Source organism: Tympanuchus pallidicinctus, unplaced genomic scaffold (assembly GCF_026119805.1).
Source record: "Tympanuchus pallidicinctus isolate F22 unplaced genomic scaffold, pur_lepc_1.0 scaffold1, whole genome shotgun sequence".
NCBI classification, from domain to species: Eukaryota; Metazoa; Chordata; class Aves; order Galliformes; family Phasianidae; genus Tympanuchus; species Tympanuchus pallidicinctus.
The window spans coordinates 84,322,472-84,336,582 of NW_026294618.1; the positions used below are offsets into that span (position 1 = coordinate 84,322,472).

The 14,111-nt window shown below is 45.1% G+C and overlaps 1 protein-coding gene across 7 annotated transcripts in view; it reads right to left on the reverse strand.

Annotated features, from left to right (window-relative positions):
- PPM1B (protein phosphatase, Mg2+/Mn2+ dependent 1B) overlaps positions 1-11,630 on the reverse strand; it is a 53,858-nt gene extending 42,228 nt beyond the window's left edge. For 3 of the 7 annotated variants that reach the window (XM_052689856.1, XM_052689874.1, XM_052689865.1), the window contains exon 1: positions 11,495-11,621. The gene's annotated coding sequence lies outside the window, so the exon portion shown is untranslated. Of the gene's footprint in view, positions 1-11,494 lie in introns of all 7 variants that reach the window. The other 4 variants (XM_052689883.1, XM_052689892.1, XM_052689898.1 and 1 more) reach the window with 2 other exon arrangements.
- Positions 11,631-14,111: the final 2,481 nt, after the last annotated feature.

Genomic DNA, 14,111 nt, shown 5'->3' on the forward strand with positions numbered 1-14,111 from the left:
GCTCCAGCTTCACGTTAAGCAGTGTACAATACCAATGCCACAGTTGATGAACAGAAGCAATTCTCTTATCCCCCAGGGAAATTTGCAAACATGACAGAAGACGGAGAAAAACAGCCCAACTCCCTCGGGAACTTTTTTCTGGAACCCCTCACAATGGTCTCTGCTATGTAAAGTTTTGGTTCCTGCTGTGTTCTCACATGCCTATGGAATAAAGATATTCTCATCAGCAAGCACTGATATTTAATTAAACAGGAATGACCACCACGAAAGAAGTCATGTCATCAGCTGCAGCACACTGTGCATTTGGGGAAAATCCAGAAGAGCATTCATGATTTAGTTATAATAGAGGTTTTAACATTAAATATTGATGGCAAGTTCTTTTACTTTAGGATCACAATACAGCTGGTGACGCTGCTAACACTGTCACAGTTGACATGATTTCCAGTACTGCCCTTTCTTCACATACTTAGTTTAAATTACATTTAAACTAATCTTTGAAAATGATGATATAACCTGACATTGTTTTCTATCTGGACTTCTCTTCAGCAGATCAGAGTGGTAGCCACAGGACAATGAATGCTGCTTTGAACTGTCAAGAATGCATCAGCAGTAACATTTCAATCAAATGTACAGCTTCCACTGGTAAAACAGGTTATTGGGTATTGAACAGTATCCAAACCATTGCACTCAGGCAGTTTCTAAGTACACCTTAAGAGAAACTCCTCTGAAATATCTCACAGTGCAGCCTCACAACAATCTGGCTAAACTAAATTGACAGTGCTCCCGCTACCTGTACTCTTCTACTCCAGCCTTTGCTGTGGTAGTTGCTTTCACCTCATGTAAGAAGCTGCTTCAAGAAGCTCAACTGAAAGAAAATTAAGCCAAGTAACAGATAAGCTTCCAAAATTTTACAACCACTGTTTTAAACAGCTGCAAAGCAGTAATAACTGCTGGCTGACAAGAGAGCAGACGTATCTAATGCCCTGTACTGCCACTGAAGTAACAGAACATTCACTAACTACAAGAAACTCATAATAAACAAGACAGATTTGATTGAATTATATACAAGCTACTTCTCTAATCGCGATGGTTTATTTTTGTCCTGTCCATAGCATTTCAGAAGTGCTACACTTGTCTAGTGCAAACAAGCTTGATTGCTTTTTCCTATTTAATGAAAAAGGCAAGAAATTATTTCAGCCTTTTTTTTCCTCTGAACAACACAGTTCAATCCAAATACATTCCTTCAGTCCCCGAAAGATCTTCTAAGAATTTTTGCTTCCTCAAAAGGAGATTTAAATCCATCAGTTCCACACCACCTTGCACGCAAAATAAGAAGAATTTTCATCCCGTATTAAGTTTTTCTCTACCTGCAGGACTTCGGTTTATGTTGGTTCTTAAACAGTACTCAAGGTGAAAAAACTTTGGAAAAAAGCAGCACAGACTGAAGCTTCCAGCTCTGCTCCCAACCCCTTTTCAATAAGGAATACAATGAGGGAGGAGCAAAAGGAGCTCAAAGAAAGCACGTTGACAATGATAAGGAGAGAGAATGAAAACTAAATACAAAACAGCTCCTCAAAGCAGCAGTGCACAAGTCAGCAGTCAACATTCACTTGCTATTTTTTACCCACACCGGTATTAAAGACTCACAGCATCTCCACAAAGCAAAAAACTCCAGTAAGCACCAAAACTTGGTAATAAAATCTTGCCTACCTGACAGTAAAAATCCTGCACATGATGAAAAGACAGGCGTACAACACAGCCCAGGGTTAAGGAGTTAATGAAGAACATCTCTCAATGGATAGCGCTCTGCCTATCCAACCGCTCCCTACGTTAGCAGAAGTTTTCAGTAAACTCATGTTTCTTTGGAAAGCACTTTCATTTACTTCTGCACTAAAAGCATCTACTGCATTTCAACTCCTCTCCTGCTTGTTGTTAGTTTCTCTCATTTGGCAACAGCATCGCGCTTTGACCCTAGGAAAGGGAAGGATAAACAAGTGGAATCAACTGACAGTTCTAAGGTCGGACCAAAACTACAGGGCAGAAGAAAGCTTGCTCATAGGTGGCCCAAGTTCAACAATAGAGATTCCAATAGAGCATATTAGGACCATTACTTCAAGAAATTAGACAATCCATGACAGACCTGAGCTGTCACCTCTGCTTGCTATGCAAGTCTTCTGCTGTATCCAGACTCCTGATAAACCGGACAAACAAGACTTATAGAAAAGGAACAATATGTTAAGACACATTAAGACATCTTCCACATTAGCTCCGTCTTCTCTGTAGAACTGACAACATAACCAGGCTTCATATCTGAACAAATCTCTCTCTCAAAAAAAATTATTATTTCAGTTCTGGAATTACTATCCCATGCCACTGCTTACACAAAACATTTGTCTGTTAACCCTGAACAGAACAATTAGCACTGGTGGGGAAGAAAAAAGTCAAGCAGTAACTGATCAGGGCTCTTTCTAGATGGAGCCCTACTTTCCCCTGCACATATACAGAAACATGGAAGAAAATTAGAGTCAAAAACAGCTGTGAATATAAAGTACTTTTGAAGGACAGTATTTTCCAGGAATAAATTAATACAGGGCTTCACAAATGCAGTTGCAGAACGCTTCCCTGATTACATTTTTCTAAGCACGGTAAGTTCTTTTCCCTGTCATGGACAACAATAGCACAATTTTATTTCAGGAATCCTAAACAACACTGCAATTTCATTCCTTCCCCTCTGGCTCCTTAAGTAAGTCTCACTTCAATGAATGTCAGAAAAAAGTCATCAGAAGATGTTTTGACAATCTCTAACCTTATCCCTTCTCCTAGGAAACTATATTCTAAGTTAACACCATTTCTTCTTTCTTTAAAAAAAAAATATATATATATATGTATAAATATATATTTATATATTAGGGTGCCTAATTAGGGAACCCTAATTATATATATATACACACATACACCATGAGAGTGGTCAAAAACACATAGTAAATGGCTATGATTAACATCAACTACTATTTTGAGATCATTAAGTATTTCAGAGTTGTTCTTCTCCTGCCTACAGACGGTGAGATTTGCTTTACTTAGAAGTCATCCTATTGGATTCAGTTACAAACCAGATATTGGCATTCAACCCAGGAGTTGCCTGCATCACGTCTTACTCTTACATAGTGAAAAACAAAACTAAAAGCCTAAAGCCAAATGAAAACAAGACCCCACATATCAAAGCATAGATATGGTTCAGCATGAGGCATACCAAACAGAAAAATAAGTCAAACGAAATATATCATTTCACTATAAGAGTAGGAAAAACTAGTCATAACTATGGCAAAGCTCTAACAACACTTTTTTTTTCCTGCCTAACACACAAATTAAATTATTACTTCAGAAAGAACATTACACTAAAGCTTTTACCATTTCTCAAAAACTGATGAGCTCTCAGATTTGCCTGCAGAGGAAACTGCACAGCTATTTGACTCTACCAAACACTGTGAAACATTCTCATTTCTGTACCACTTAAATTGCTTTCAGTTTCTTTACATTGTAAAAGACAGCCAAAAGAAGGGCTGGTTGGAAAATGTCTCACAAAGCGAGCCATTGCTCCTATTAAAGCACCTTCATGACAATGCCAACGACGTCCTCTTTAAACAGCAATTCAATTATGGTGCACTTGTAGAGGATTTCTGAAATAAACTTCTCCAAAAAACAGTATTGGTTCTAGCTACTGCTTTCACAAAAACATGTGCATTCTGGTTACGTACAAGAATAGTATTTGTCTAGTTTTACCCACAATGGAGTGCCATGTTTTAGACAAAGTATCCCTCTGAGTAACATAATTAGACATAACTCAGACCTCAAGTGTTTCCATCACTCTAAGCCATCAGTAAGAGAACCAGAAGATGGTGACAAACCCACACCAAGTATGGGATATTTTACCATCATCAGTAAAACAGATGGTTTTGTTTCTTAAAAAAAAAATAAAAAATAAAAAACACACTAAAAAAAAACATTTTCAGAGAAAAGAAAAAAATTGAAACAAAGTTCATTCCTATGATGTGTCTTCAGGAACAAACGTAAAGACAAAGAAATGTAACATCAGCCAAGTACAGTAGTACTCATCTGACAAGTTTCAAAGCACATCAGAGTTTCAGCAGCTTTTCAAGGTCACAAAAGCAATCACAAATCAAAGTCCCTTCTAAGTGCTCATCTACCACCCTCAAAATCAAAACTTGCAGCACTCCAGGCATCAATACACTGCTCATTTTAAAAAAACCTCATTCACAGCCCAAAACAACTTCACGTACCAGAGGATATTACTAGTCTCCAGTTTCACAGAAATCACTACAAAAGACCACAACGTACATCTGGGAAAATTTATATCCATCCATTTGGGGCCCTTTTAATACATATGTTGGGTGCCCTCAATAACTGTATCTGTCCTGTAGAGATTTTAGAAAAGTTGCCACTGTTAGGAGCACCATTTCCTACCTCTACATAAGTAACCTGAAACACTGGAGGGAGAGAATAAAGTAGTTTTTAACTCTTCTGGAAGAAATACAAATCATTGCTAAATATAAAAAGGCTTTAGATAAAGCAAGAGTTGCCATGAAAAGATCGAATACAACCACAGAAAGCCAAGCTCCAATTCCCCTCCTTCAGCAGTTTGCACAAACTGACCGCAATTCATAAGTTAACACAAGAGTAAATACTTCAACAAATAATCATGTTCTGTGAATTTTGTGGTAATAAATAGCTGGATCGTGTAGAGACATTCCATCCAAACTAGTGCCTCTTGAGAACAAGTATTACAGGAGCTCAGCTTTGTTACGGACAGCACCTTGCTGTGCAGGACACATATATTACACGTGCCCCAACACACAAAAATACTTTCAGAGCTGACTTGCAACTCAGAAAAACTCCAACCACAAGACACCAAGCCACAGGAAGCCAAGCTTCACAGACACTCATTTCATTCTTGATTAACTGAAGTAAAGCCACGAAAGAACTGCTTTCCAGTATTGCTGTTTTAGTACTGGTAATTTTATCACTAAATCTCAGCTCTAGGGACAATAATTTGGGAACAAAGATTCAGATACCTTTCAAGATAGATAAAATGCCTTACTTAGAGATCGTCCAGGACTGACAACAGCAATCAAGAGGCTCAAGAATGGAGGATGTAGACCTACACACTGCTCAACACCCTCTGCAATGCTCTAAGATGCTTCAAGACCCAATCAGAACATCTGCATTAGCATTTTCATTTGGACCAGCAGTGCACTTTCAAGGAAATCTGAGTCATCCCATGTGCTGTGCTTTAGTTTGCACCCTCTGAGTAGTTTCAAAGCACATCATCTGGACATCTCTGACATTTACCTTGAATAAAACTCCTGGAGAACACCTAATAGCCAGCAGTATTAGGGGTATACTCAAAACCAGATTACAAGTGGTCTAAAATACAATCACACAAATCACATATATGGTAACTACATATACCAGGTCCACGTAACTTACCTTTCCACTCTACAGGTCACCTTCACTTACAGCATACAGCTTGATGATATAAATACAAGCAATATGGCAGACATTGCCCATTCATCCAAGAGACCTTCAAGCAGCAGTAACTTGTCCTGAGCCACCAACACATCACCTCATTAGGCCTAAGGTGGCTGCACTGAGGATTTGAGCCTTTCTTCTGCATTAACCATAGCACAGGTGTTTCAGCATTCATTCAGTCTTGCCTCCACTCCCTTGCAGTTACAATCATCAAAATCTGGTGGGATACACCTAGGAACGTTTTCCTATTAAACCTAAAAATCTCAAAAAACTACACATTCCATGTATCACCTACATCTACTGTACCATACAACCTTTTAAGAAACACTGAAAACACAGTACAATAACCCACATCTGTGGCTCCACTTAAGCTCAGGGTAGAGAACAAAGCACGTGCTCCATAAGGCTTTATATTACTTGTCCATCATTTTAAACAACACACTTGCCCAGGAAAAAAAGTTGCCCTGGTTTCAGAAGAAGCCAATGAATGTTTATTAATATTTCCGTGTATATTAAAGGATTATCATAATTGCTATTTATTTCAGTTTTCTGCTTGGATCAATTATCAATTCTTTACAGATAAGTTCTATCATTTAAGATGTTTCTCTCTAGTCACCAACTTTTCTTTTGCCACAAGATTTTAAATACAAGGTCGTGAGTTTTCAACAATACCTGGCTTTGATAAGACAGGAGAACTGGTGAGAACAGGCCAAAGCAATATTGTGTGAACCACACACGATCATAGCATTAACAATAAAACATTACCTCTTCTACTAAAGAAATCAGCATCTTATTTCTTTACCTCCTTGATGAAATGTCACATTCTAACAACACGAACCACGTTTGCCCTACATTCAGTAAAGGTCAACTTCCTGCACTGGGGTTACTGAAATACTGATATTTTGTCTTAACATACACTAATCCCCTGGAAACCACCAAGACAGACTGCTGCTTTCCTCTGTTACCTAATAGGAAGTTTGTGGTCATTAACTTGTCATTACCAAACACACCAAAGAGCCATCTCAAGCTCTCCAATAGCCTGGTCTGAAACATCCTTAAGTGAATAGGCTATTTTCCTGAGCTGAATTCTGGTTAAGTCTCCCAAGAATAGATTTCAGCACCTGGGTTCATCATTCACATGAAAGAAAGCTCAGTGAAAAGATCATTTTCCATCAAAAAAGCTGAGAATCTACACCATCAGACAGTGATGTAGTAACATCATAAAACCATGAGCTGAATGAATATTACTGAGAAAGTAATGGTGCATAGGGGAGCAGTAGGGGGCAATTTATTTTTCACAGCAGAACAATACCTGGCCTGAAAACCTCCCTCAATTTGTAGAGATGGCTGCAGTAGCTGAGATGAAGAGGGGGAGCTTTTATCAATATCTACACTAAAAACATTTTTCTGCCTTGTCTCCCAATGTAAATTCTCCCAAAAGCCAGAAGACTAACTTAAACTACACTCATTAGCAACCCTTATGTTTCACCATACCAATAACAGCTCAAGAAATGAAGATCAGTACTAAAATGCAAGAGGTAATTTCCAGCTCACGTCAAACTTCTCAGACTAGTTTTCTTGGCAACAATAACTAATTCTTAAGAATTTATGTTTGGCATTGGCACGTGGTACTGCTCGGGTACATTCCACAAACGCTGTAGGTCCCATACACTCTTCAACTCACAACACTTACATGCATGGTTGAAACTCCCACACTAGAAGCAATCAATCTCAGACAGATTTGCCAAATTTCAGCTAGTTTGACTCCCATGCTAGATATCAGCCTGAGCCTGAAAGACATTAGGCAAATAGCTAAAGAGCTCGCAAGGCTATCTATCATAGAAAAACAGTTTGGGTTGGTTTTGGAAACACAGCATCCTTACTCTTGCATCAAGGATTTGTTTTTCACTGTCCAAACAAACAATTCCTTTTCTCCACATTTTTATAGCCTGATGTTAGTTGATACTTTCTGTTTCTGAATTAAGAACCTGTAATGTCTCATCCACATACTGTAGTTAAAACCCCTGAAGATTTTGTGCATGCTAGATAGACTGAAAGCCAGAGCAAAACCACCCCTGAAATTTCATAAAACATCTCTCACATCACACCACAAGCAATTAAAACAGGACGAAAATGTGACAGTTCACACCCTGTACATATGTAAGCCAAATCTTGCAGATAATCAAGCATAAATAACTGAAGCACAGAATGAAGGTGAAAAACATGCAAATAGCATAGGTTGCAAGAACTTCAACAGTTTTTCAAGAAATCAGCATTGCTTTTCTCCAATTTGCTGAGAAAAATCAATATTCAGATCAAAGCACTTGGGCTGCCCAAATGCCCCAGATCTGATAGATGCATCTTTATCTTCAGAGAGGCAAAGAGAAACTGGAGTGCAGCATTGAATTCACAGATTGTTCAACAATGTGGCAGAAAATGAAAAAAGTACAGATAAAAATTAGAGCACACAAGGTGATAGAGATGGCCAATGTTAGAGGAAAAAAAATGGACACATATGCGTGACCTGTTAATCGCTCTCCATAATTCACACCCTGAGTCTAGAACTTGTATTGTTTTACCAAGGCCTCCCCATTGACTCTGTGAACACTGTGCTCACAAAAACCAGCAGCTAGTTGTCTCCCAGTGCTGACTGGAAAAGAGCAGCTATTGACACTGTGCTAGGCCAGCAACAGGCCTACGTGACACGTCTATGCATTCCTAATATAACGATGATCCACGATGCTACCATACAGTAAATCTGAATTTTCAGATTGAAAGATTGAAAGAATGAAAATTGATCCAAAAAGTGATATTCATGATTATAATACAAATATTTCAAGTACTGTTGCATTTTTTTATTTTTAAATCAAATATTAGAAGTGAATCAGTACAACAGAGGACAGATTAAAAGAAAAAAGCATCAAGTTAATGTTTAAGAAATATTAACTACGCTCAGTAACCCTCCCTGAGAATGGTAGTCCCTTACTTACACCCAGCAGCTTATTCCACACACTGATTCCACAAGCTCTAACTTAAATCGTGATGAGTTTATATTTATGTAAGGTGTGGTCTCAAGCTTAATAAAACAAGTCAGAAGCACATTTGAGCAATCACCTTTGAAACATCTACGTGAACCAGCATCCAGTGGTAATTCCACATCAGCGATGAGCAAACACCCTGGATAATCTATGATAACTACGAGAGACTTTTTTTCTCCACCTTCTGCCTTTTTAATTGACCACCTCACAGCTATTGCAATAAAAATAAACTAGATTCTACACATGGCTTTCAATCATTTTGCCCTTCAAAGAAAAGTCAGACACTGACCTCTTTCCTTTCTCTTTTGTCCTTTGCAGCCAACACAAGACTCCCCAAAACTCCTCCAAGACTTCTAACCGCACCCGTTAAACACGGAAGGCCTCCAGCTGCCAGCCTCACACTACACACAGCCCTTCCCATACTATGTTAATTCAGAATCCCCATTTATTGATACTATGCACCATAATCAAACCACATATCCCATAACACAACCTCCTCCAAGCATCTATACAGAATACGAGATGATGTGCCATGTAAACAAATAATTCATACTACCAAAAACATACAGAACATGGGACACACAAATGCACTTTCTCTATATTTTCACCCAAGTCAAACAACTTCCCACTGTAAATCATTACTCCACAGATCTCAGGCCCTCAAATGCTCAGGCACTAAGCCTTCTCCAAACAACCTTACAGCCAGTACCTTTGACACAAAGTCAACGTAAGTATAAAGGTTTACATAACGCACAAGCACAGACAGCCTAGCCTCAATCCACATGCATGGAGCTTGTCTGTACACAGTGCTTTTAGTTAGCAGCTCATCTGCCAAGACTGTTACAAGCATTTGTTTCAGCAAAAGTTTACACTAAGCTAATGGACAATTTACCTACTGAGACAAACAGAACAAAATAAAGCAGAAGGAAAAAAAAAAAAAAAAGGTTTCTTGAAGAGAAACCTTGTGACCATTTGGTAGACTCCTGTAACCCTGCAATACCAACTCATATTCATTTATTTTTAAGTTTCCATTGGCTGTCACAACTATACTGCGCTCCTCTGCACACTGAGAAGAGGCAGGACCACCCACCACCTGCTACCTGCCCAGGACACAGCAGGAACTCCAACCCCAGTTTGCGTAATGCCCCCTGCCATTTTAGCTTTTCCACATTCACAGTAATAAAAGCCTGCCCCTATCTCCACACAGACTATAGTTCCAACTAACTCAGCAACAGGAAAATTCCAGTTTCCCTTTTGTACCAATAGCATTCCCCTGATACACACATGCGCGCAATGCCTAACACAACCTTCACTCTGTAGATGCACAATCCTCACCATCTCATCCAATCCCCCTCTTTCCTCAACAAAACCTTGCAAATACTCTGATGTTCATTTCTACTTTTAAGTATATGGCCAAATCCCCTCAAGTCCTCATAATCTACAGTAATCCCAAATAATTTACCCACAAGAAGAGTGCACTGATGCCCTTACAGACAGAAACATGTACTGCCTGACACGTCACAAATACAGGTCCCTATGCTTCCACAGTCTCCACTAGTATACATGTAGGCTCTTCTCCAAAAAGCACCACAGTGTCCTCAACACATAGCAACTGCCACAGGATTTCCACTTGGGATTCCAGAGCTTCAACACGCAGTATCCAGGCCTTCCATGTCACCGCGGGTATGACAGCAACTCACAGCTCCTGACATGTTCCCAGGACAAAGACCCTGCTGCTCGCTGTCCCAGCCTGCCTCACCACACCAGCAGTAGGGCTCGCCCAGCTGCAGACAGCCACACATCCTCAGGCTCTCACTACACGCACCAGGCAAACCAACTTGCATGCAGTTAGGACCACGCGTGTCTACCTGTCCACATACCAACTTGTAATACACACGAAGGTCAGACACATTGCGGCTTACCACATCAGGTACCAACGGAAACAAGTTAAGAACCCTGGTAGGAACTTCTTGTATCTGTGCCTCAGCTACCACCCGAAGTCACCCTCCCCCACAGTGTTTAGAGGACACACAACTTATCCCTTTACCTCTCACACCCTACACAGGACCGTCCACCTATTGCCGCTAGATTTATAAGCCTTCACATACCACTGTTCCTAAACACGTGTGGTTTCACCCACCATCTGCATCTCCCAAGTATAAACACAGATATAAACATGCCCCTCAGCCTACCCCACACACAGCTGCCTCCAGTCCATCAGAATGACTCCCACTCTCCGCCTAGCCATAACGTGCAGCTACGCCATACCCACAACCATACACGGCGGTCCCAAATCCCTCGACCTTCCAGCCACAAGAGGAGAATCTCCAACTTCTCTCCCTTCCCCACGACCCTCGCAGCAGCGCTGCCCCTGAAGGCGTGCCGGCAGCTCCCCCACGCAGCCCCCGCTCCCCGCGGCTCCCGGGCCTAACGCCAGCTGCCCGCTCCGACCCGAGGCCCGCACTACCGCCCCCGGGCACACACCGCCGGCGGCCCCGCCACTCGCCCGGGCGCAGCCAATGCACGTGCGCGGGTCCGGCTCGCCCACCCCTCCCGCCCTTTCCTCGCTCCGCTCCGCTCCCCACGTTACCTTCGTGGGACCGGACCTAAGAGCAGCACCCGGTCCGCGGGCCTCTGCTCGGGGTTCGCCTCCCCCGGGAGGCCGGCGCCGGCGCGGCTCCGAGCTCGGCACGGCGAGGCGGAGGCCGGGCCTGCGCGGTACCTCCCCGCTGCCCGAGGCAGGCGCGCAGCAGGCCCTGCCCGCCCGCCGGCCCCACGCGAGCAGGCCGCCCCCCCCGCCGCGCGCAGGGCCCTCCCGTTCCGCAACGCCCGCTCCTGAGCCCCTCCGCCCCCTCCCCTTCGCCGGCCCGCCGAAGCCACGATCCCGCGGAGGGCCCCGACCCCGCTACCTGTCGGCGAAGGAGCACCGGCGTCCCCCGGCGTTCGGGCGCCGGGCGGCCCGGCTCGGCCCCGGACCCGCCTTAGATCGGCTCGGGGGAGCCCGGGTAGGCCTCAGGCCTGGGCCGCCCTGCGCTGGCCGCCGCCGGCCGCGGTCGCCGCGCGCTCGCGCACTCCGAGCGCCGCCAGCAGCGCCGACATGTTGGGAGCCCCCGTCCCGAAGGCCGCCGCCGGGCCCGCCCTCCCCTCCGCCCACGTCACGGAGCCGCGGGACGGGCCCGGTACCCGGCCCGCCTCCGGCTCTGCCTATTGGCCGATGCGGCCGTCGCTCAGCCCGGCCCGCCCTCCCCGAGAGGCCATTGGCCTCCCGCCCCGCTCGCGCTACCCTGCCACGTTGCCATTGGCCGATCCGTTCGCCGCTCACCCGCCAGCCCCCGACGAGGAGCTTTCCCTGATTGGGTACCGCGCCCCTGTCTCGTTAACGACTGGCTGCCCCTCTTGTCAATCAAGGCTCCGCGCACGGAGACTGCCTTTCTCCACTCTTTTTCCCCCGGCCTCGCAGCCTGGGTAGGGCTGACGGAAGCGGCTGTCAGTGAGCGCCTCGCCCCTCCCCGCCGCCCTCCCCCCGCCGCCACCGCCTCTCCCTCCCGGCGCGTTTTGCCTGCAGGCCATTGGCTCCCAGCGCCGCCAGTCGTGCGGCCTCTCCTGCCCCGGCCGCTGCCGCTCGAAATGGGCGTGACCCGGGCGGCGGGTGCCTCCTACCGATTGGCCCTCTCTCCTGCCAATCCCACGGGGACGGTGGGCTCCCGCGGAGCTTCAGCGCGCGGGCGCCGCTCCGCGCGGCGATTGGCCACATCGCGGGCGGGGAGGGGAAAGGTGCGCGGCCCCCCGGGGGGCGGCGGGTAGTGCCCGTATGTGCGCGCGATGACATCACCGATAGCCAATCAGGAGGCGCGGGGCCGGCCTGCCGGCTGCAGCGAGGCGGAGGCTCGTGCTCGTCCGTTGGGGCCGTTGTGCTGCGCGAGGCTGGCGGCGCGGAGTTGGGGGGGGGGGAGGGGGAAGTGCTGGGGTGCTGTCATGTTTGTCACCGCAGCCGAGCGGGCTTGGGGTCACCATTAGAAGGAAAACCGGCTCCCGGGCTGGGCTGCAGCCCTGGGTGGTGCTGCTGCTGGCTGCAGCGAGACACAGGGGAGTCCTCGTAAGCCACATGTCACAGGAATGATGTCCGCCGCACACCTCGGCACCTGAGCGCTGAGTGCCGTCAGTGCAAACGGCAGCAATACGGGAGCACCGTCCCCTCACGTCGAGGTGCTTCCTCCCCACTGCTGTGAACAGACGCCTCTGTTGGACGTGGGCCCTGGGATCAGAGGTTGAAACACAGCTTACGTAGCATTTTTAGTTACCAGTCAATCTAGCCCCGAAAAGCCTGGAAGTTTCCATTTGGATGCGCTTAGTCTTCCATCTGAGCACACAGTGGGATTATTCTTCCAGAGTTCTGTTCACAGGACAGGAGATAACGTGCAGCTTTCAGCTTTTAAGGTTGTGGCCACCACCACTTGCATTAGAAAATCTCGCCCGGCACTCTGAAGGCAGTTTGAGCCAAGGCAATGGCTGCAACAGCCGTTCAGAGCTGGAGCTGAAGCTCGCCTTTCTGCAGCTCCTAGCGCACCTGCTTTGCCACGAGAAGGTGGGGAAAGGCCCCCAGTACTGCTTCCTACAGCTCTGCCGGCCACGGGGGTGGCCGAGTGAAACCTCCGACATCCCACGAGCAAGTTTGGAAACAGCCAGAACACTGAGGCCGTGGTTTGCCCTCTGCCATAGGAGACATGTTCATAGACAAGCTAATTTGAGTGCCCAGACCTGGCTGCCAATCAAGCTAGTTAGCTTTGCAGCATCCGCGAGATCTGGGACTCAAGATACTTTCACACATCCAGCTGGGAGAGGGTTTTTTGCCATTCCTCACACTTAGTTCTAGTAGTCACTTAAATACAACTTTTGTGTTATTAGAGGTATGTCAGATCTGTCGAAAAACTGCTGTATCTTTTGGTTGGTGAATCCAAAATTCACTCAGCCTAGATAATTCTTCTTGAAGAAGATAATTGAGAATGCTTCTTGAAGTAGGTTTTATTCCAAGTGGTTTACTGGAAAGTTTCGGAGAGTCCATCTCCCTTGGAGCTGCTGGTAAATCTAGCATAGATTTCAGCAGGTACAGATCTGGGCTGTAATTTTATCATGTGTCTGTTTACAGTCTCCACTTTGCTTCTTGGCTACCTGCCAGAGAGGTATGATACTATAGGCAGCATTAGATAATCCTGCCCAGTGTGACCAAAATATACCCCACTGATACTGACTCTTCCATCTAATTTAATGTAGCAGCCATTCTTCACTCAGTGGCTGCTGAAACCAAAATGTACACAAATACTGGAGAAAAGTCTTTCAGTTGTCATTCAGAGCACCTGACCCTGCCTTTCTCCTTGCTTCCAGATTCAATGCTTTTGTTCTTATTTCACCTACAATCCCAACTGCATATATTATTTTATAGCACATTTAGAAAAATATAAAATGCTTCCTTAGTATATCATCTCAATACCACTTCAACCTTGACAGAGTTGACTACCCAAAATAAAA